The 22,117-nt window shown below is 36.7% G+C and overlaps 2 long non-coding RNA genes across 2 annotated transcripts in view; one reads left to right on the forward strand and one right to left on the reverse strand.

Annotated features, from left to right (window-relative positions):
* Positions 1 to 1,369, reverse strand: part of LOC311584452 — a 137,984-nt gene extending 136,615 nt beyond the window's left edge. The window contains exons 1-2 of the long non-coding RNA XR_014774886.1: positions 1,293 to 1,369; positions 162 to 269 (exon numbers count right to left, since the gene is read on the reverse strand). This is a non-coding gene — a long non-coding RNA (uncharacterized lncRNA). The remainder of the gene's footprint in view (positions 1 to 161; positions 270 to 1,292) is intronic.
* Positions 1 to 22,117, forward strand: part of LOC311584946 — a 744,261-nt gene that overhangs the window by 607,537 nt on the left and 114,607 nt on the right. The gene's annotated exons all lie outside the window — the stretch shown is intronic.

A 22,117-nucleotide genomic window follows, 5' to 3' on the forward strand; every position in this document is an offset into this window, starting at 1 on the left:
GGAAATACGGACGGTAAAATGAGAATTAAAGAATAGTGATTTTGTATGCAAAGTTGTCACCATTAGAAAGGAGTTATAGTATTTGCTCATTGTTTACTTTTATTTCTATCTTTCTCTTCTATATAAAAATAAAGGATAAGAGAATCTTCTTAGTCTTTTACCTTCCTTTAGGTACATGATGTGTAGGGGTGTTGCTTATGATGAGGTTTTAAGACAAGAACTGGCATGGCAACTTTTCCAGTTGTAGATGCTGGTCTTCATGTAAGTTTCTAAAGAATAGAGTGGCAACTATTTTAAACATAAATACTTCAAGAGATACTTCATTTTACAGCGTTTTGTGTGTCTCTGTGTGTGTGTTGTTTTCCAGAACAAGCTACCAATTTTCTTTTTTTTTTTTAATTTTTTTCTCCTTTATTAATTTATTCTTGTTACATCTCAATGGTTATGCCATCCCTTGTATCCTCCCATTCTTCCCTCCCTCCCATTTTCCCATTATTCCCCTCCCCTATGACTGTTCCTGAGGGGGATTACCTCTAGATGAGAGAAGCATGGGAGAATGGCAAAGTAGAAGGATCCAGAGGGTCCTAGAAGCCTACAAGTAGAACATTATGATAGGCAGATTTGGGCCCAGGGGTCCTGCTCAAACTAAGGCACCAGCCAAGGACAATACAGGCGGTAAACTTTAAACCCCTACCCAAATCTAGCCAATGGACAGAACATTCTCCACAGTAGAGTGGAGAGTGGGATATGACTTTCTCACATACTCTGGTGCCTCACCTTTGACCATGTCCCCTGGAGGGGGAGACCTGGTGGCACTCAGAGGAAGGACAGCAGGTTACCAAGAAGAGACTTGATACCCAAGCTACCAATTTTCATTTGAGATGGATCCTGAAGGAATATTGATGGAAAAAAGATGCTCATATTATAAGAATACTGTCTATAAACCTGAACGTTTTGTAGGAGCATTAAAAGATACTTTTATTACAAAATATCTTGCGAGGCTATATTTTAAAATGGACTTTTTGATGAGAGAATGGAAAAATGAGTGATATTAATATTAAAATTATCAAATTCCTCTAAATGGAAGTGAGAACAAATGGATGATAAAGAGAGTTTGTTAAAATAAATTGTATCAGTTCAGCCTAGGAAGACGATAACTACACAGAGAGACTGAAATGTACTTTAAAACAGCAAGCACTATGCTGGGCAGAATATAAACTTATACTAATCTACTTGTAAATTAAAATAAACTACTCTAAACCTCATAACATACATCAATCCCAAGCACTTGCCAATATGATCCTCAGAGACTTCTCTTCTTCTGCCATCAGCTCTCAACTGTCCTCCCTCCGTGGTCAACTGTCCTTCCTTCACTCCTTGCCCTCTATAGGAAGTCCCGCCTTCCACTTCCTGTCCTTCTGCCCAGCTGATTGGCTACATAGCATTTTATTGACACTTGTTACATCCACTCAAGACATTCCTCCACAGAGGTCCTTCTGCTGTGATATTGTGAAAAATAATATTGGTAGCAATTAATAATTTACAAAAAAGGTGATAGTTAGGATTTTAATAATCGGACATATATGTTATTCTAGAAAAAGAAATTCCTACTTATAGCATCTCTTATTAACTGGAAAGAAGGAAGGCCCAACAAATCAATTGCCGTTGGTTTACAGGAAACATTTTTCTTGGTAGATGGGAAAAAAGAGTATTTTGTGATGAAAATGTTTGACATATGCAGAAGAACAGTAGAAAATATGGCATGAAAAACAATATGTGGCCGGGCGTGGTGACGCACGCCTTTAATCCCAGCACTCGGGAGGCAGAGGCAGGCGGATCGCTGTGAGTTCAAGGCCAGCCTGGACTACAAAGTAAGTCCAGGACAGTCAAGGCTACACAGAGAAACCCTGTCTCGAAAAACCAATAAATAAATAAATAAATAAATAAATAAAAAGAAAAACAATATGTGGCATTGCCAAAGCCAGCTGTGCATGTTAGTTTCATACTAAGGCAATAAAACCTAGAGTCACTGGAGAGGAGGGAGCATAAATTAAGAATATGCCTCCATGCAATCAGGCTGCAGATGAGCCTTTAGGGCCTTTTCATAATTAGTGATTGATGGAGGACTGTCTAGCCCATTATGAGTTGTCGTGCCTGGGCCAATGGTCCTCTCTTTTATAAGAAAGCCGGCTAAGCCACCATTTGGAGCACGCCAGTAAGCTGCACTCCTTTAAGGTTGTGCTATTTTCATCTCTACAATAGTAATCCTAAGTAAAAAACCAACTATTCTATACAGTCTGATTAAAAACAAAAGAGAATCTGGGGGCAAGTTTTGAGCAATCTAAATGAGAGAGACTTCAGACTTCAGTAGGGAACACTAGAGAGCTGGAATATACTTCTTACATCTATGAGATGACAAAATATACATACAAATAACACTTTGCTAGACATGGTGATAATAGCAATGTGACATAATTAGTCTTCATATTAATTGGCACATCAATGAGAAATCCCAGCGAAGAGATGCAAAATAAATATCCATGACTATGACCAGACTGAAGAAAAGAAAGGAAATAAGAAAGAAAGAAAGAAAGAAGGAAAGAAAGAAAGGACGAAAGGAAGAAAGACAGCGGCTATGTTTCGGTGACTCAGTGGAGCTCATATCCTGTCAGAAGAAAGCATGCATGAGAAAATACAGGGTCACAGAGTTCACAATGTAATGGTTGCTCTCTCAGAAGAGATGACAGTTGTCTGAAGAATAACTATTTCTCTGTTCAATAAGAGGAAATGATCAGACACCAATGGCTTGTAACTTAATGTAAAATCAAGCAGAAGATTCATTAATCTGAAGAGATAATCAATTAATTATGAGAAACACTGTAGAACTACTAGTGTGAAAGTAATTTTCATATTACTACCTAATACATTTTCATTTTGCCAGTTAGTGCACTCAACTACAATAAAACATGTTTATACAGTGCAGTGGTTTAAGTGAGAATGACCTACGTAGGCTCATATATTGAATATATGGTCCCCAGTAGGAGAAACTATGTGGGAAGGATTAGGAGGTGAGTCCTTGTTCAAGGAAGTGTATTACTAAGGTTAGGCTCTGAGGTTTCAAAAAATCCTACCATTTCCAGTTAGCTCTCCCACTTCTTCCTCATTGTGTCTAAAGATGTGAGCTCTCGGCCACTGCTCCAGTATGATGCTTAACCTGCCTACTACCATGCCCTAGCAATGATGCGCATGGGCAACTCTCCAAAACTGTAAGCCCCCCAAAATTCATCCTTCGTAAGTTGCCTTGGTTATTGTGTCTTATAATAGCAACGGCAATAATAAGAAATAAGACACATGGATAAAAAGCTGAAACACAGTTTACTTTGTTTTATATCAGACAAATGTACATATTAACAGCCGCTGTCTTAAATATCATATTTATTGCCCCAAGTGAAAATTTAGTTTCACTTAACAAGTTATTATTTTATAAATTTTATTTACTTTTCTCTGACTTCCTATCAGGTTTTTTTTCTTTTTATATCATCTTAATTCACTGCCTATATTTTGATATCACCTTATATAATATTTTGTGAGAAGATGATTTACAAGTAAACAGTTTTGAACTTTTGCTCTTTTTGTATTTACAAGTTTATACTTTCCCAATAAAGGCAATTTACTAATTTTTGGTTTATTTTACCAAATTAAATATTGTCAAGATGTCATAATGATTTTCTATTTCATGACATTTAGACACTAATTAGCTGTTATGGATAATTTCAAGTGAGCACTGCCACTTAGTAGAAACTTATGAAAATATTTTTGGTGTCTATGAGGTATTTTAAAGATTCAATATTAATTAAGCTTGTAAAATTCACACCTACTATTTAGCACTTGATAGCTTTTTTAATAAATACATAAATGCCATAAAGAAAATGGGCTAAGCATTGAAAAAGCTGACTTTAAATTAACCATGCCTGGTAAAATACAAAGGGAAAACATGTTCTCCATTGCTACATGTTTATTTATTCAGAGAAACAGAATTGCAAGGTTATTTATACTCATAAATAGAAATTAGAAATATTGACAAAATAGTAACAATATTATGATTGAATATAATAAAATATATAAAGCTGGAAGAATTTATCTAATTTGAAATAAAATTTTTCTAAAAAATACTTATGTTTCCAGTTTGAATGTAGATATTTATAAGTTACTATTACCATTAGGTAAATCACAAGAAGATTCTATAAAAGTCATATAATCATAATCTTTAAACAATTGAGTTTTCTGATGTTAAAGCTCAAATTTAAGCTCAGATTTAAGTATGACGTGTGACTGGCCTCTACAATTAAGGATTATTGGGGAAAGAGCAACCCTCCTATTGGACTAAGGACTGACCATATCTGCCTCAGGTGATTAATCATTAATAATTAGGTATAGTATGACTTAAAAAATCAATCCCATATATCCAAAGGCAACATCGATTGGGTACGGTATTGGACCAGCAGAATAGTAGTGATTGAAGAACAACCAACAGTTCATGGGATTGGACCTGAAAACTCCAGCCTCTGTGTTTCCCAGGTCACAGTGGGAGAAAAAGCAGGTCCAAACTTGGCCACCCAGCTAAACCTGGGGAAAGCCTCTGGGCTCCACTGGAGCACAGTCTCAGCCTCCAGGCAACCACATACTCCCACTGTCCTGTGGGTGGATACTTTCCAGGGTGCTAGGCTCCAGCCTCAGAACCCTTGACACCCAGGATCCATGGAGATAGGCCCACTTATCACTACCAAATGAACAAACAGACCCCTGATCTCATAGGTTCTCCAAGATGGCTTCACCCAGGGAGCACAGTGCCTTGAGATCAGTATCTGGGAAGCAGGAACTCATTAACTTCGCAGAGCAAGAGAGCCAGTGTCAGGGCAACTGACTCCGGGACTTTGACTGTTGAGAAAAGGGGCCCAGGCTACTGAGGAACCATATATCAGAGAAGAGGCACAGGCAATTCCAGTGAACACAGTGTCATAGCACAGTGTTGGGCAGTTGGATCCCATTAACCTCAGAGAAAGAAACCCAGTAGTGGCTGGCTGACTCCAGGACTTCCGATGACAAGAGGAGAGCCCTGAGCCCCCTGAGAAGCCCAGTAGATCCTGAGTATCGTACACCAGAGGAGAGCCACGGGCTGTTCCCTGAGAACCAGCCCACCATTCAGAATCCATACCCACCAATATGAGGAGGGCTCCTGCAGGAACATCCAGCTCTCTGCCCAGCGTTCTTCCCACACCTCTAAGAACCCTAGCGGTTACGAGGAAATACAAGCCAATGCCAGAGAGAACCAGTTGGTTAAATGCTAGCACGAAAACACAGTTAACAAAAGCCAGAGTAACACGGGATCTCCAGAACCCAGTCATCCACCAGCAAGCCGGCTTGGATACAAAAACACAACGGAAACACAGGAAAATGACATTAAAGCTGTGCTGATGAGGATGATGACTGCCTTTAAAGAGGAAGCCCTTAAAGAAATTCAGGAAGATAGAGCAATACAGATTGAACTTTAAAAGAGGAAATGAATAAATCACTCAAAGAAATGCATGACAATACAAACAAGTGGGTAAAAATTTGTAAGTGGGACCCCATGAAACTGAGAAGCTTCTGTAAAGCAAAGGACACTTTTAATAAAACAACATGACAGCCTACAGACTAGGAAAAGTTCTTTATCAACCCTATATCCAACAGAGGGCTAATATCCAATATATGTATATAAAGAGCTCAAGAAATTATACACAAACCAAATAATCCAATTAAAAAATAGGGTACAGACTATACAGAGAATTCTCAGTAGAAGAATATTGAATGGCAGAGAAGCACTTAAAGAAATGTTGAGCTTCCTTAGTCATCAAGAAAATCCAAAGCAAAGGGACTCGTAGATTCCATCTTATACCTGTCATAATCGCTAATTTCAAAAACTCAAGTGACAGCACATGATCAAGAGGATGCGGAGAAAGAGGCACACTCCTCCATTGCTTATGGGAGTTCAAACTTGTACATCCACTTTGGAAATCAATCTGGCACCTTCTCAGAATATTTGAAACAGCCCTACCTCAAGACCCAGCTATACCACTCCTGGGCATATACCTGAAAGATGCTCCACCATACAAGGACATTTTCTCAACTATGTTAATAGGGACATTATTTGTAATAGACAGAAACTGGAAACAACCCAGATGTTTCTCAGTAGAAGAATGGATAAAGAAACTGGCACATCTACACAATGGAACTCTATTCTGTTATCAAAAATAAAGAAATTATGAAATTTCCAAGTAAATGGTAGATGCTGGAAGAGGTCATCCTGAGTGAAGTAACCCAGACCCAGGAGGACAGGCATGATATTTCTTACTTATAATTTCATATTAGCCATATAATACAAAATAACTATAATACAATCCACAGAAGCTAAGTAAGAAGACTCCTAGGGAAGATACTTAACATGAGGAAGGGCAAATAGAATAGATGTTGGAAGCAGTTGAAGAGATGAAACAGGATGAGAGACTACCATAGTTATCATCTGAAAGACTCCACCCAGCCGGGGATTGACGCAGAAGCTGAGTCTCACAGACAAACTTTTGGCAGAGCGTATGGAGTCCTAGGGAAGAGTAGGGTGATTGAAGGGCCCTTTGGGGACAGAAGCTCCACAAGAAGACCAACAGAGCCAACAAATCTGTGGAGAGGGGGACAGCAGAGCCTGATGCACCAAACCAGGACCAAGCATGGAGAGGACCTAGGCCTCACATCTCAGATGTAGCTGATAGGCAGCTCAGTCTGCATATATGAGTCCCCTATTAAGGAATGATGGATTGTCCCTGCCATGGACTCTGTTGTCTGCACTCTGATCACTCCTTACCTGTCCCACAGAGCAGCTCCAGCTCTGGGAACAGGTAAGAGGAGAGAAGAGAGATGGATTTGTGCTAGGAAGAATTGAGCAGGTGGTAAACAGCTGTTTAAAGGAAACCAATCATTGGTTGAACAACTAGCTAGAGGAACTAGTTATTGAAGAGAGGTTGAGGAACAGAGGAAAAAGATACTTGTAGAGTCAGGATTATGAGGTACAAGCTGAAGATCTTAAGGCCCAGGAGAACTTACTTTCTGTCTCTCTATCTGTCTCTGTCTTTATTGTTTGCTGTCTCTTTGACTCCTTGCTTTTCCACCTATCTTTCTATTTTTCTTCTTGTTTGCTGTTACCCATCTTTCTAACTCTCTTCTTTCTGGTCCCCATCTATCTGTCTCTCTTGCTGTTACCCACCTATCTATGTCTCTTGCTGTATGCCTCACTCTAGCTTACTCTTTTATGTCTGTTACTTGCTTGCTGTTCTCCTTGGGCCAACTTTTACATTACATCATGATTTTTCCCGTTTTTTACAACCAATAGGGCATTCAAAATTCAACAAAGGAATGAATACTCTAACAAGGAAATACAAACAGTTCTGTATAACCTACAATAAAGCATCAGCAGAAATCAATCAATTTCCAAGCAATGGTCAGTGTAACCAGGTTATCATTTCAAACAATAATCGGGAAAGTTTAATCATAAATTTCCCGGGCCTAGAACCATTGTGTTTACAAGATTGCCATAGAAACATAGCTTGAGCTAAATGTTAGCTAATAAAGAAAAAGCTTGACTTACTCCCAGTCCCAAACCTACAGGTGAGGTATCCAAACCTAGGCTAACTATCAAGGGGTCCTTTACTATAAAATATTTATAAAGCATGACATTCCAAGCCCCATTCTATTTCTCTCAAAGCAGATTCTACAGAAACTTTTCTGCATACAACAGTATCTAACTAGGTACTGTTATGTCATGGTTTAACTTTCTTTCAAGCATTTACTGCTTGCGTACTCACAGTAAGAACAAAAACCTCTATTATTGGTTCATGCCTTGGCCAGATGCCTTCTTTCTACATTCTCTGTGGGAAAAAGTTTTCCCTGTATGAATTTCCTTGGTGCTGAGAAATAAAGAGAAAAAGACAGTTTTAAGAAAAAAGGCAGATTTCTAGACAAAATTACACCTGGACCCTACATAATATTTAAGGACAGTGGTGATGAACTGGAGGTCTTTGGAACTTTGTCAAGCAAAGCCTCCTCTGCTGTTCTGGATGTCTAGATCATGCTGGACAGTCGGTCGTCTCTGGAAATTTGTCAAGCAAAGCCTCTATGGCTTATTCTCATGTCTGTGACAACTTCCTGCTGGCTGACACCTTATCATGCCACAAAGGAAGAAGATTCAGGCAGTCCTGATGAGACTTCAAAGGCGGGGTCAGTTGGTAAAGGTAAAGGGCTCCCCCTTTCTGAGGACTAGGGGAGGGGAATAGGAGGGAAGAGGAAAGGAAAGTGGGACTGAGAGTGGACCTATGATTGGGATGGAAAATGAATACATTTTAAAAAATAAATCTAACTTTAAAAACGAACAAAGGAAAAAATCAGTTTTAAAGGAATACAGCAAGTGTGCCTTTACCTACCAGTTCTCTAGAGGGAGACTATGTGGCTGTCCTACTGTTCTCATACTTCAAGGCCATGCAAACAGCCCATGGCTAAATACAGAGCATCCAAACTAAGGCAGTTCAGCCATAGCTCCATGATATACCCATTTTAACCCCATTAAGTGCAGGGTAATTCTGGAGGTGTAAGTGGATTACTCAGCAAACACACACCCCTTCACATATTTCAAACAGAGTAAATGATGGAGAAGAAACAATGGAAATACCAAATTAGATATAATACAGGCATCTTTGCTATAAAGTAGGGAGAAAGCTAAGGTGGTATAGGAAAACAGTGACTAAAGACACAATTGAAAAATAAAAACTGTGCACTTAAGGCATGAATTTGGAAGATTTGATGTGTGTGTGTGTGTGTGTGTGTGTGTGTGTGTGTGTGTGTGTGTGTGTTTGTATGTGAAATAATAAACACAAATCAAGTTAATTAACACTTCAGTCACATTGCCCACTTGTCATTCTGCTTGTGTGTGCAGTAAAAACACTTAAGAGTTACCCTTTTAACGAAATGTCAAGAATATTCTATGCTGCTATTAGCCACACTCAACATGTGGCAGCAGTGATCATTTGGACTATTCATCTTGTAAGTGAATGTTTGAAAACAGTCTTCCATTCTTTGCTTCTGGCTCTCAACCCTTCATGTCTGCAGGGTACCTTCTGTTACTGCCTGTTAGAGAGCGAGCAATGATCTCAGCATGGATGAACTAAAATATAAGAAGAGCAAAAACAGTAGGAAAGAAATTCAAAGTTGACTATCTGCCCTCATTGCTGTAGAGTTTTCTGCATTCATTCTTTCTGGCTCTAATTGTTATCTTCCATTCAGAGTCAGTCTTTTTCTCATGGGGCATCTTGATTACTGACTCCCAGGCTCGGCTCAGATCACAATGTATAAGTCTAATAATATCTGAATCATTTGGAATTGCTGTTTCTCCTGTCATAAATTAGAGCTGCATAGAGCAAAGGGCGCCCCTCTATTCATAACACAATAGCTTTAAATGCTATGGATACTACAGGTATATCAATAGATAAGGTTAAAATATGTACCAGGATAGATTACTCTTTAAAATACAAGCATCACATGCTATTATACACGGGAAGTAGAACTCGAATCTCTATTAGTTCATTTTTCTCACACTCATAGTGAAATAAAATTGTACAACATTAATTTTTTTTTAAAAAATTTACAAGTTATCTGTATTACGGTGCATCTGAAGAAACATTTTGCTCCCAGTTAATAATATTTTTCAGACTTGTTATTTAAGAAAGTGAAGTATAACCTTATGTGAAATAAAAAGGAACACTAAGTGTGAAGGCTCTCATTATTACTGTCTGGATCCAAATAAGTGTTATGAGAGTGTCACTGTCACAGTGGGGATGATATCATTACAAATTATCTGAAACAGATGAGTTATATAAGCAGCATTTAACCATGAGAGTCACTGTTTGGTCATTTGGACACACTTGAATTCCAAATTCAGAGAAAGCAGTAATAAAAATATGTATTCCAACCCAGAAGAAATTTCCATGCCCACATTTTACGTGTCTGCCTGCCTCATTTCCCTATGTGATACATGTTTTTACCAATATACAATGGACACATGAGTTTCAAATATCATAATTTATAATATATATATATATAATTGCTGTTGATGGATATCACAATTTCAGATAACTAATTTTTATATAAAAATCTTTGATATTTTAACATATGTATATAATGAATTTGAGTTCTCGTCCCCAATTACCTCACTGCATCACTATCCCTGCCCTGATAAAACACACCCCCTTCTGACTTTCTTTTTCTTTTTTGTTTGGTTTTGTTTGTTTGTTTTTTAAGCAGAGTTTCTCTCTGTAATTCCATCTGTCCTGGAGTTTGTTTGGTAGACCAGGCTGGCCTCAAACTCAGAGATCTGCCTGCCTCTGCCCCCTGAGTGCTGGGATTAGAGATATGTATCATCACTGCCTGGTTCTCCTTATTTTCATGATCTGTGCGTGTGTGTGTGTGTGTGTATGTGTGTGTGTGTGTGTGTGTGTGTGTGTGTGTATGAAGTGTGTGTGTGTGTGTGTGTGTGTGTGTGTGTGTGTGTGTGTTTTACTGTATTTCAATAGGGTATGTTTATGAGCCAAAATAGGAAGTGATTTACTGAAAATGAGCAGTGTTTTAGTGGTTACACCACGGGTGACAATGATACCATTTCTTCAGAAAATTGTGACTTCAATAATCTGCGAAGGAGAGATGGGTCCTCATGAGCCTTGATGAACTGTTCATCCATAAGGAACTATTGATGGTCACATTTTCAGTAAATCTTATGCAGACTAACACAGACATAGTGAGTTCATTAGTAAACTGGGCATGCCATGTTCAGAAGATATTTCATAGTGTTCCCATCTATTTTCTGGTTTTTATAATTTTACTGTCCCTCTTTTATAATATCTGTTCATCTTTGTAGTGAGTGGGAAGTGATGTACATGTTCCATTAGGACCTGCCACTCTACAGTCACTTACCATCTCCTTGGAAACGTGTTTAGCTCCGTGTTTTACCTGTTATCTAGATATGTTAGAAAGGAGAAACTGACCCATTTATTTGTTTTTTATTTTGTTTTGCTGCTTTTTTCTTTCTTGATTGCTCAGTTTTTTTTTTTCTGGATACGTGCTATTTAAGGTAACATTGTGTATTTTTCACTTGCATATGGATAATATCCACAGGCACAGTTTTTATTCATTCCTATAAATAGACCCAGCCACACAGCCTTGAAATTCTACAAATTCAGTATTTCCATTAACAATTAAATAACACATGCCATACCTGTTTTATTTATAAAATGTTTATGACGTGGTCATTCATTTTGACTGTTTCAAATCACCCAAACTTTTAAATATGTTAAGGCTAAAATCACTTACTTGTCCTGTTGTAAGCAAAGAGATATTAATATATTTCTAAAAGAAAACATTTACTTAAAAAGTATTTTTTCTACCATAGCAATCGAAAACTTTAATACTTATGCTTAACCTAAATAATAAAATTAATAACATAATAATAACGGATGCTATTTTTTCATGAATCTAAATTTAAGAGAATAGAGTGAACCAAGGGAATTTGAATTAGACACTTTATTTAATAAAACACATACTTATCTTTAATCCCTGCACTCAGGAGGCAGAGGCAGGCAGATCACTGTGAATTCGAGGACAGCCTGAAAATACCCTGTCTTGAAAAACCAAAAAAAAAAAAAAAAAAAAAGAAAAGAAAGAAAAAGTAGAAAAAGTAAAAACAATTATAAAGACAGTATTAATATATGTTATCTAATGAGATAATTAACAACTTGTGTATTAATAATTTCCACCATTAATATTCATCTAAGTAAACTTATTTTGATGAAGTTATCAGACGAGAATTTCTAAACATTGAAATAGCCCTACCAAAAGTACAATTCACATTCAAAGTGGTTTAATAAAATTTGATCCTCTTAAAATAGCATAGCTTTTATTTTGGTATAAGTTTTTCTTAATGCTTTACTAATAACACAAAAATACTTGGTATCAAAATAAAAACGTAGGTGAAATTGAAGTATTAAAAAGAGATCTTAAAACCCAGGAGAAGCGGAAGTTCATGAGCTGCTTCTGTGAAATCTCTTTTGCTCTGAAATAAAGAGTGGAGCTTTCAGTGTCTGTCAACAAACATGAGTAGAAAACCCATGACAACATGGTTTTGATCTTTTCCCTTGTCGACAAATAGACTGATAAGGTCCCCATAGTTTATATAATGATTACATAGGCTCAATGACTGACACTATTTTCAGAAAATAGCCATTTTTGGAGGTAAGTTCAAATGATGTCATAAAAGTCTAACAGGACCATTAACTTTATAAAATTAAGGAACATTAAGTTCTTCTTCTGCATTCCTTTGATCTCTTTCTCTACCTCTCTTCTGAGTTTCCATCTTGCCTTTGTTTGTTTTTCCTATCTTGAGGAAATTTCATTTTTAAAATCATTACCACAAGAAAATATTTTGCAAATGCGACTTAAAGAAGAAATGGTTTACTTTTGCTCATGGCTTGAGTGAAGTCATGGTGGCAAGTAGCTGAGTAAACTTCTCACATGGCCTAGCAGTCACAAAACGAGAGAGAGTGCAGAATACTGGTGTATCCCAAACCTGCGTGCTGCTGAACTGCCACCCCCACATGCCACCCCCACGCACCCTCAGCCTTGCTGCATTCAGCGCGACTACTCCCCCCCACAGCGACCAAGACCAAAAGGAAGGCCAAGTGGGATGCTAAAGGAGATGAGGCCAAGCTGGAGAGAGCCACAGAGAAGATCTACAAAGTTGTCTGCTAAACCTGCTCCCCCCCAAAACCAGAGCCCAAGACTAAGAAGGACCCTGCAAAGAAGGGAGAGAAAGTACCCAAGGGGAAGAAGGGGAAAGCTGATGCTGGTAAGGGTGCTATTTATCCCACCGGAAATGGAGACGCCAATGATACCCTATGAGCATATACAGGGGGAGGTAATCCCCCTCAGGAACAGTCATAGGGAAGGGGAATAAGGGGAAAATGGGAGGGAGGGAAGAATGGGAGGATACAAGGGATGGGATAACCATTGAGATGTAACAAGAATAAATTAATAAAGGAGAAAAAAAAGACTGAAAAAAAAGAAATCAGCAATTATAAAAATGTTACACTTTTTTATTACTTAATTTTTTAGATTACTTCTCAATTGCTATCTCATCCCTTGTATCTAAAAAAAAGTTAAATTAAATTAAATAAATAAAAATGTTATACTCATAAAGTTTTTGCTATTTCAATTTGGTGACCTTGAAGAAAACATCTTTCCTATCTTGGTGAGTCTAAAATTCTGAATGTAAATCAATATCTATAATGTCTTATCTCTATCAAATTAAAACATCTATCTAGCCCCCAAAACATCCCAAGCTCTAATCAACTAAGCTTAATTGTAAAACTAAACTATCTGGTCTTCACTCCATCATGGACTTGAGAAGGAATAAAAATTAATAACCTGAGTAAACCGGAAGCACAGGTTTGCAGCTTCCAAAATGAGAACATGACAGAGACAGTCTGCTGCCTGTACAGTCACCCAAAACTCTCTGTAATATTGGACCATCGTCTTCAGCCTTCTGTGCCAGCATATCTGGCAGACATATACTGTGGATTATTATGAAACAGGCAGCATATGTCTCAGGTAATGCTAAACTTGCCTGAGTTCTCAATGTGGTTACTGCATTGATGAAAAATTCTAACTGAGATTCTGGACAAAATAAACATATCAAAAACACATTCTGTATCTGGCCATAATATCACACTTGCTCTTTAAAAGAATCAGGGCATCCTAGTAATAAATTATGTAAGTTAATGTACCTTGTGTACTCATACAGTTGACACAGGGCAGATAATGAACACTGTCTTCAACGGTCCTTATGAGCAGCCATGAGAGCAGCCTTCGTATGTGCATAACATTAAAAACAATGAAATGAAGATATGCCTGAAGACATTTGTGTGGAAATTTGAACTAGTTGTGTAGATATTTTGATAATCCAGCCTGGCAAAATGGTAGGATTTGGACCGTTTTGAGGGAAGATGGAGGGTGGAGACAAAGTGCTTGCATGGTCATTTATAAATATCAGTGTACTCTCTCTCTCTTTCTTTAAATGAAGAACAGTGGCCTGATGTTTAACATTTTTGTTAAATGGTATGAGCCAGGAGCATAGTGATTTCTGAAACACAGGCACGGGAATTTTACAAAAGTGACTGAGAACAAGAATTCATCTTCTCCACAAACAGAGCTCTATATGGGGGGGGGGCGGAAAAAGGCAGATTTTTTAAAAAATCCACTTTTGATCGCTTTGAAAAGTACCCAACTGAGATTGCATTTTACAGATATTGCAAGCAAGTATTTCAGTCATTTATGAACCTTGCTGTGAGTCCTGTAAGACATCCTTCAAGTCCTATATACCATTCGCTGTCACCACCTCCCTATGGCATCGTGATCAATATAGTTTGGTTTCTATTTTCCCCATCCTTTTATTCCTTCCCTCTAATTAAAATCTAACTCCATCAAATATATCTCTGAAGAATGTGACTGTTACGTTTCTCCAAACTTCCTTGTCCAATAGATGCTATTCTCATCAAATCTCTTCACTATTTGCTTTCGGACTATTTATTCATCATCCTGCTGGGTAAGCTATTTTAATACCAATAATTGATTGTGATTTACTAAGGTAAACTCTGATAAGTTTCTTCCGGCCATTAGGGAAAATGTCAGAAGTTTACACCTCTGGCAAGGTAACTAACATGTCACATCAAACCTAGACTAAAACTCTAAATTCTACGCAATAATAATGTCAATGCCAATTAGGGAGGAAGTTAAAGTTATTTTTATAAAACTGTGTTTGTTTCTCAAAAATCTCCCGTATCCTGGCTATCACACAAATAATTGGGGACCATATTACATTATTTTAACAAGCTTCACATCTTAATAATTGAGCAGTTATTACTCTAGTTTAACCCGCTAATTTGTCTTATTCGTAGCGTACATCCCAGAGATATTAGGCCTTTGTAGCTTTCCTGCTTCAGCTCCTCCTGACATTGCTTGTACCTCTCCCTTGATGCAATCCCCTACTTCTTCCTCTAACTCTTCCTCCTCTGGCTGGTAGGAAGTCTGACCCAATTCTTTCCACTGCTCAGTGATTGGCTGTAAGCTGTTTATTGGCACACCAGGGGATGACTGGGGAGCAGTGTTTATACAACACTGAGACAGAATATTCTCAGGACAGGGATTGCACCAGTCAGGGAGTGTACAGAAATGAGCACTTGAATAACATAATAACCTTATGCCTAAATGAGCATATTATGCAACGTTTTAAAGTTGCACTTCCTCGTACTCCTTTTTATTTCTATACATGCTGTACATATCATTGTAGAAAATTACATATTGCTGAAGAAAATGCAAAAATGTTTTTCTGTATGAGATAACTTCTGAAAATTTCAAAGTCAACTGATGAAAGGCTAGATTGCAAGTAAATGTGTACAGATATAGATATATAGATATAGATATATCAAGAGAGCTACCTTGGTGATAATTTTGTTAGAAAATTTAGAGACTCTCTATAGATAGTCTTTTAGTAAAAGAGAAGCTGGGGTTGGATGAAATAAATGCAATATTACCACATGCTGAACTGGGATATGGACAACTTCTACATTTAGTTAAGAATATTTTAGTGGCAGAGTCTGTCTGTAAGCTGAGGTAAATGTCATGTGTAGGTACCTATGTTAGTGCAAGTGTCTTCCTGAGATTTTTCTCAGTTATTTTAACACATTAGTGAGAAGGTAACTAAAACATACATAACCAAAACCTTTTATTGTATATATAGAGAATGAAGGATTTGTTTTAACTAAGTTTTTAGAATTTCAACCTTAATATGTTATTTACCTCATTTCACACTTCCTTCTCCTTTCTACAACTCCTCCCATATTTCCAACTCCCACTCGTAATCATGAGAGTTTTTTTTAATTTTTGTTAATATTCATATCCAATAAGGGATTGGTTAAAATATAAGGGGTCTCCTGCCTGGAGAAAGCTAATTCTCCTATCAGTATGCACTAATTGCTTTTAGTTCTTCATCTAGGGGTGGGACCTTGATAGATTCCCCCATCTACTTTGTTATGTCAGCTGGTAATATCATTATGCAGGTCTTGCTTAATTAACTGTATTTTCATGGCTTAGTGGCTGGAGAATTCCTGCCATATAGAGAAAATTTATCTTACAAAAGAAGTCCTGGTCATCTGGCTTGTAAAATGACACTAAACCTTCACAATGCTCCCTGAGACTTAGATGTAGGAATTGGTGAATGCACACTAAAATCAAGTGTTCTTTTTTTCTCTCTCTCTCACTTAGGTATTCTTTAAAGATCTGTCTTTAGCACAAAGAAATTTCTGGATAAGTTAGGTTTATTTGTGAGTGTATGGATAATAAATTAGAATGCAGTTAGAAATTATACTGGTCTTGAAAAGTGACACTAGGAGATTCTTCTTCATGGCCTCACAAACATAAGAGAGCTTTTAATGATCCCGTACAAATTCCAAAATATGCTAACTCACAAGTCTATTATAGGAAATAATTATTTTCATATGGCATATATCTTCCTATGTTTTAAAATATTTCTAGATTGTTTATGAGTAATTCATTATAGCTGTTACTGAAACCATTGTATTGTAGGTTTAAGCAAAAAGGATGAGGAAAAATAAGTCTATATATTTTCAGCAAAGAGACAATTTTTGAAGGAATATCATTAGTTGGTGGTGGGCCAAATCTGTAGATTCATTATCTGAAAAGTGTTATCTACATTATTATTGTTGTGACAGATACATGAGGTAACAATTCACAAGGGAATTTTGATCCCTTGGTTCAGAATTTCTAAGTTATCAGCCTGGTGTCCACTATATAAATAACTTTTGGTTTGTGTAAAGAATAATATCATAAGTAGTTAACTACTGGTGGCCTAGAAGAAGTGAAATGGAAGGCATGCTTACCCCTCCAAATATGAAAAACAGTAGAAATAAAAATATAAAAATAATAATCACTATCTACAGCTCTACCACCTTCTGTAGACTATGCATTCTCATCTGCATTCTTATAGTGGATCAAGCAAGGGTTTTGGTGAAAGCACTTGTGATCTAATTGTCTAAGGGAATAGACTCATGGATATGTCCACAAACGTGGACTTCACTATTTTCCTAGCTTTTTCTCAGTCTAATCTGGTTGATAGTCAAGATTGGCAAATCCAAGAGGATAGAAAGCAGTGACCATTAAATAAATACATAACATATATACACATTTATAATGATATAAATACACTGCATAACTCAGGAGTATATCTTGACATATACACAAAAGCATTTATTCTTAAATTATCTGTTAGAGATAACTCAAAGTTTTCAATTTTTCTTAAAGTTCCAGTAATAGAGCAAAAATATCTACTCCAAAATATGATAGCCTATCATACACAAATAGGCTATGATAAAACTAACACCAATTAATCTATATCCTTTATATGCTCTGTTTTTATTCTTTGAAAACGTCAAAGCAATATTTTTGTCTTACAAACATCTATTAAAAAAATAAACTTCTTATCAGTATGTAGAAAAATGCAAACAAACAAACAAATACAAACTCAGCCACAACTAGGTTAAAACCCATTTAGCACTAATTCTAAACCGCACTCTCTTTGCACTTATCTACCAAATCACACAGTTTGAAAACAAGTCTTTGTAACATTATGGCATCACTGGAATCAGGGTACTTATTTTAGATGCTCTGATGTCACTATTTTCCAAAGAAATTAACTAATATTCAACTAGTTGGTTATTCCTGAAAGTTACAATGATGAAACAGTGTCTTGATTTTTATGAATTGTTATGACTATTCACAACAAAACAAAATGTCATGTGTTTTTGTAATGAAATTGTAATGTTCAGCTGTAAGGAAATAAAAGCTTTCCAATGCACAAATGCAGGGATATCCATGGGAAATAAGACTTTGGAGTTGAATTCTGGCTGCTTTATCATATGCTAATACAGTGAGAGTGGATAACTTGTGATACTTTGTCTTCACCTGTCAAATGAGAATTAGGGTGCTTTGATAATACTGCTAGAGAAAGTGTCATAACATATACAAAGTGTAAGACTTAGCCAGGTGTGTTGGCGCACGCCTTTAATCCCAGCACTTGGGAGGCAGAGGCAGGTGGATCGCTGCGAGTTCGAGGCCAGCCTAGTCTACAAAAGCGAGTCTAGGATAGCCAAGGCTACACAGAGAAACCCTGTCTCGAAAAACCAAAAAAAAATATAAAAATACAAAGTGTAAGACTTGTCTTCATTGTCTCATTTTACTGTTCACTCTTTCTCCGCCCCTTCACCCTGATTATCAATCAAGGTTACATTTTTAACCACCTCATACCATATTATTCCTAAGATGCCTAAAATTTCACTAAGGCTGTACTGAACATACCTTTACTGGGGATAAAAATGAAAAAAAAATAGAAATTCTATGGAAGACCAATGGAGACCTTAATTCCCACAGCTCAGTGGTTTGATGAATAAACATATTGAAACGGATAAAAGTAATACTTCAGGAGCTGAGCAAAGAAGCCAGAAATGGTTCCTGATTTGAGGACTTTATGGGAAACTAAGGTGTTCTCCATAGCGATGTCTTCATTCTTACAAAGACTGATGACACAAGGTCTAACTTCGTGGAGTCAGAAGCTTAAGCTAGGCAGAGAGCCCATACTTACACAGTCTGCAGGCTTACCACTTTAGTTAAGAGATGTAGCCCTTCCTAATGGAAAGCAGATCTCAACAACCTAAGCAGGATCACTTGAGTTCTAAACTAGGAAATAGCAGATCAGTATTTAAACACAGAACATTTCCAGTTAGTGAAAGCATGCCTAAACAGTGGTGGCCTTCTATTTTATTCTTTGCAAATAAGACTGAAGTAATATTTTAATACATATTTTTTCTTAATAGTTGAGCACAATGGCCCCAAACTAGATGGACAAAAGCATTAGTTTGTGTTCTGTAGAAAGTAAAGTAAACACATACTTGTACTCATCTCTCAATGATGTATATTTTCTAATATATTTTTGAAAACATTTAACATAAATGTTTTGTAGCCATTATAACCAGAAAATATTAGCATCATTCTACTTTTGCTATAATACATATATGCACAGGGTTGACATTTACAGAAACAATAAACTTGCACTTTATTAATGCATCACTATGTAAAACAGGCAATGGAGGACACTTTAATGCCCAACTTAAAACAAAATTAACAGTGTGATACATTTTATGATTAACTTTACATTTTTACTGGAAACATATAAAGCATACTTGTCTTCAATTGTCACCTATTGTCATTTATGATATGACAAAGAACTTTAAATCAGAAATTCCCTCACTTCCAATTAAGAAAACAAATCTTGCAAAATATAACCTGCTATCAAATATATCCAAAATATATCTATCGCCCTATCATATAAAGTACCAAAATGCAAAGCTTGAAGAACACTTTTTTCTTGCCATATTGGGGACATGGTAAAACTTCAAGCTTACCTCACATAGATAGTCAATTAATACCAAAGCATTTGCCAACATGGTATCACTACATGGAATTTGAAGGTACCTTTTAGCCAGATGACAGGAGGAGAGCTGTAAGCACTTAACAATAACCCTGCACTTAACAGTGTAAAACTTACCTCCTGGAGAAAGAAAAAACCAGATGAATTCACACATGCCTTGTGCTTTTTCAAAGGCACTTTTCCTTAGTGTGACTAGGAGAGTAAAGCAGAATTGATTAAATATAAAATTCTATCAGCCTGTATGTTTATATTTATCAGACTACAAAGAATCTGAAGTATGCCTTCTCCTAAGAAAAGTGCCGACGAACTGTTTGAACCCTTGAGAAAAAGACCTTTGCATTCTGTACGTAAGCAGAATAAACAAATCCTCCATGAAGTACCGTGACTTAAATGATGCTGAGGCCAGCAGAGCAATTCCTGCTCCACAAGGAAAGATCCCACTCCTGAACTCTAAAGTCCCAAGACGCATTCAATCAACTGGACTAAGGTAAGAAAAGTACAATTGGAAAGACATTTGCATAGATTAAATTGAGTTACATGGATTAGAAAGTATTAATGACCACCTACATATCTGCTACAGAACATCCTTTGTAAAGTCGTTAGAGACCAGTTAGAAGGCTTGTCATGGAGAGGCATTTGCTGAGAAGCTTGACCTCCCATTTTGACCCCTAAGATGCACACAGGAAATGTGTGAGCTGACTCCAGCAAGCTCTCTTTTCACATTCACATGTGTGTGGTGGCCCATGCATGACCCTCTTGTACAGATAAATACTGAATGTAAAACAATTTATTTTTTAAAAAATCTCTACATTTAATCTAGTAAATACAATGAAGTGTACATTCCCTCCAAATTCTACTTTCCTGAAATAAACATCAATGTTCTTAAATTTATGATTTATTATAAATGAACTTGAAATTTAACTAGTCTATGATTCCTATGTCAATGTCCTTTTTGTGTCAATCTTTTTCAATGTGATATATTTAAAACTTTAAAAATAAAATTCCTATGCATGCAGTTTTATGCATTTATCTAATATTCTGTTCATGTATACAACGAGTCTCTTCATTTATAGGTAAGTGTTCATGCTCATGTTTGATATTTTATATCTCAGGACCCAAAATAACAAGAGATTGACAGATTTCTAAACAACTATAGATTGTACTAGCACTAAAACATACACAATCTAAACTACTGGTTATAAATATGTGTTTATTAGTGCACAATCTAAACTAATGATATATATATATAGATAGATATGTAGATATATAGATAGATAGATAGATAGATAGATAGATAGATAGATAGATAGAACTGGTAGTCCATTCTGTAGCTGTTCAGAAAGCTGTCAATCTCTTAATATATTCAAGTCCTTTGGAGACAGCACAGACCAAGGGGAAAACCCTGAGAGGAAGCTGATTATAAAGAAGTCTGAGTGGCCATCAAGAGTACATTTCCAAGGGGATCTAATTAACATTGCTTTATCAGATAAGATTGGAAAATAAGCCATTAATTTTATGACTTTTTTTCTTCTACTTGGTTTTCATAAGTTGGACTTCCTTCCAGGCTAATTAGCTACTAACCATTTTACAGGCAGTACATGCACGGAAGCAGTAAAAGATGAATTGCATTTATGAACTAATTGACACAGGGTACGGTGGGCATCTTAAGCAGTGTTGGTGTGTATCCTTGTACTGGAAGAAAGAAGTGTGTTCTGCTATTTGACAGACCATTTGTTAACATCAGAGCCCAGCATCAGATAATAGAAACTCAAGGCTAAAATGAACTTACACACAAGACTGGGAGTAATCCAGTAAAAAGAGCCTCTGAAAATACACCTAGTGTTCCAGCACTGGCTTTATCAATATATCCCTAGTTTTATCTCAGATGACTTTCCAAGTTATTTTGTTTGCTTTTGACAGTAAAGTCAAAACTGACAAACCAAAGCAGCTTTCCAAGAAATTCAATTACTGAAATACCTGACAGTTTGCTTTCCTTGGTCTAAAGTTTTCAAAGTTGCAAGTGGCACAAGTAATATTACTTGCTTTGAAAGATATATACTGAGTTGATAAATAACACAAAAAGTACTCTCAGGAGACATAAGAAACATTCAGATCTTACAATTTTGCATTGGAAAAAAAAACAGCACAATGATAAAGATTATTTTTAACGAGAGCCTATTAGCTGTCAAGTAGCTTTCCGCATCATTAATTTTATGATTAATATAAGATATAAGATAAGAAGATACCAGGCAGCAGATATTATGCTGTAGAGGAGTTTAATAAATTAGCATGGGGCAGGGGGAGATGGAAAGAGGGAGAGGTACCTCAGAAAGAGATACAGAGACAGAGACAAAGGAAGAGAGGGGAGAGAGAGCAATAGGAAGAGAAAGAGAGAGACAGAGACAGAAGAAAAATGAGAAGAGGAGACACAGG

The sequence above is a fragment of the Acomys minous genome, assembly GCF_964271855.1.
Source record: "Acomys minous genome assembly, chromosome: 15".
In the NCBI taxonomy this organism is placed as follows: domain Eukaryota; kingdom Metazoa; phylum Chordata; class Mammalia; order Rodentia; family Muridae; genus Acomys; species Acomys minous.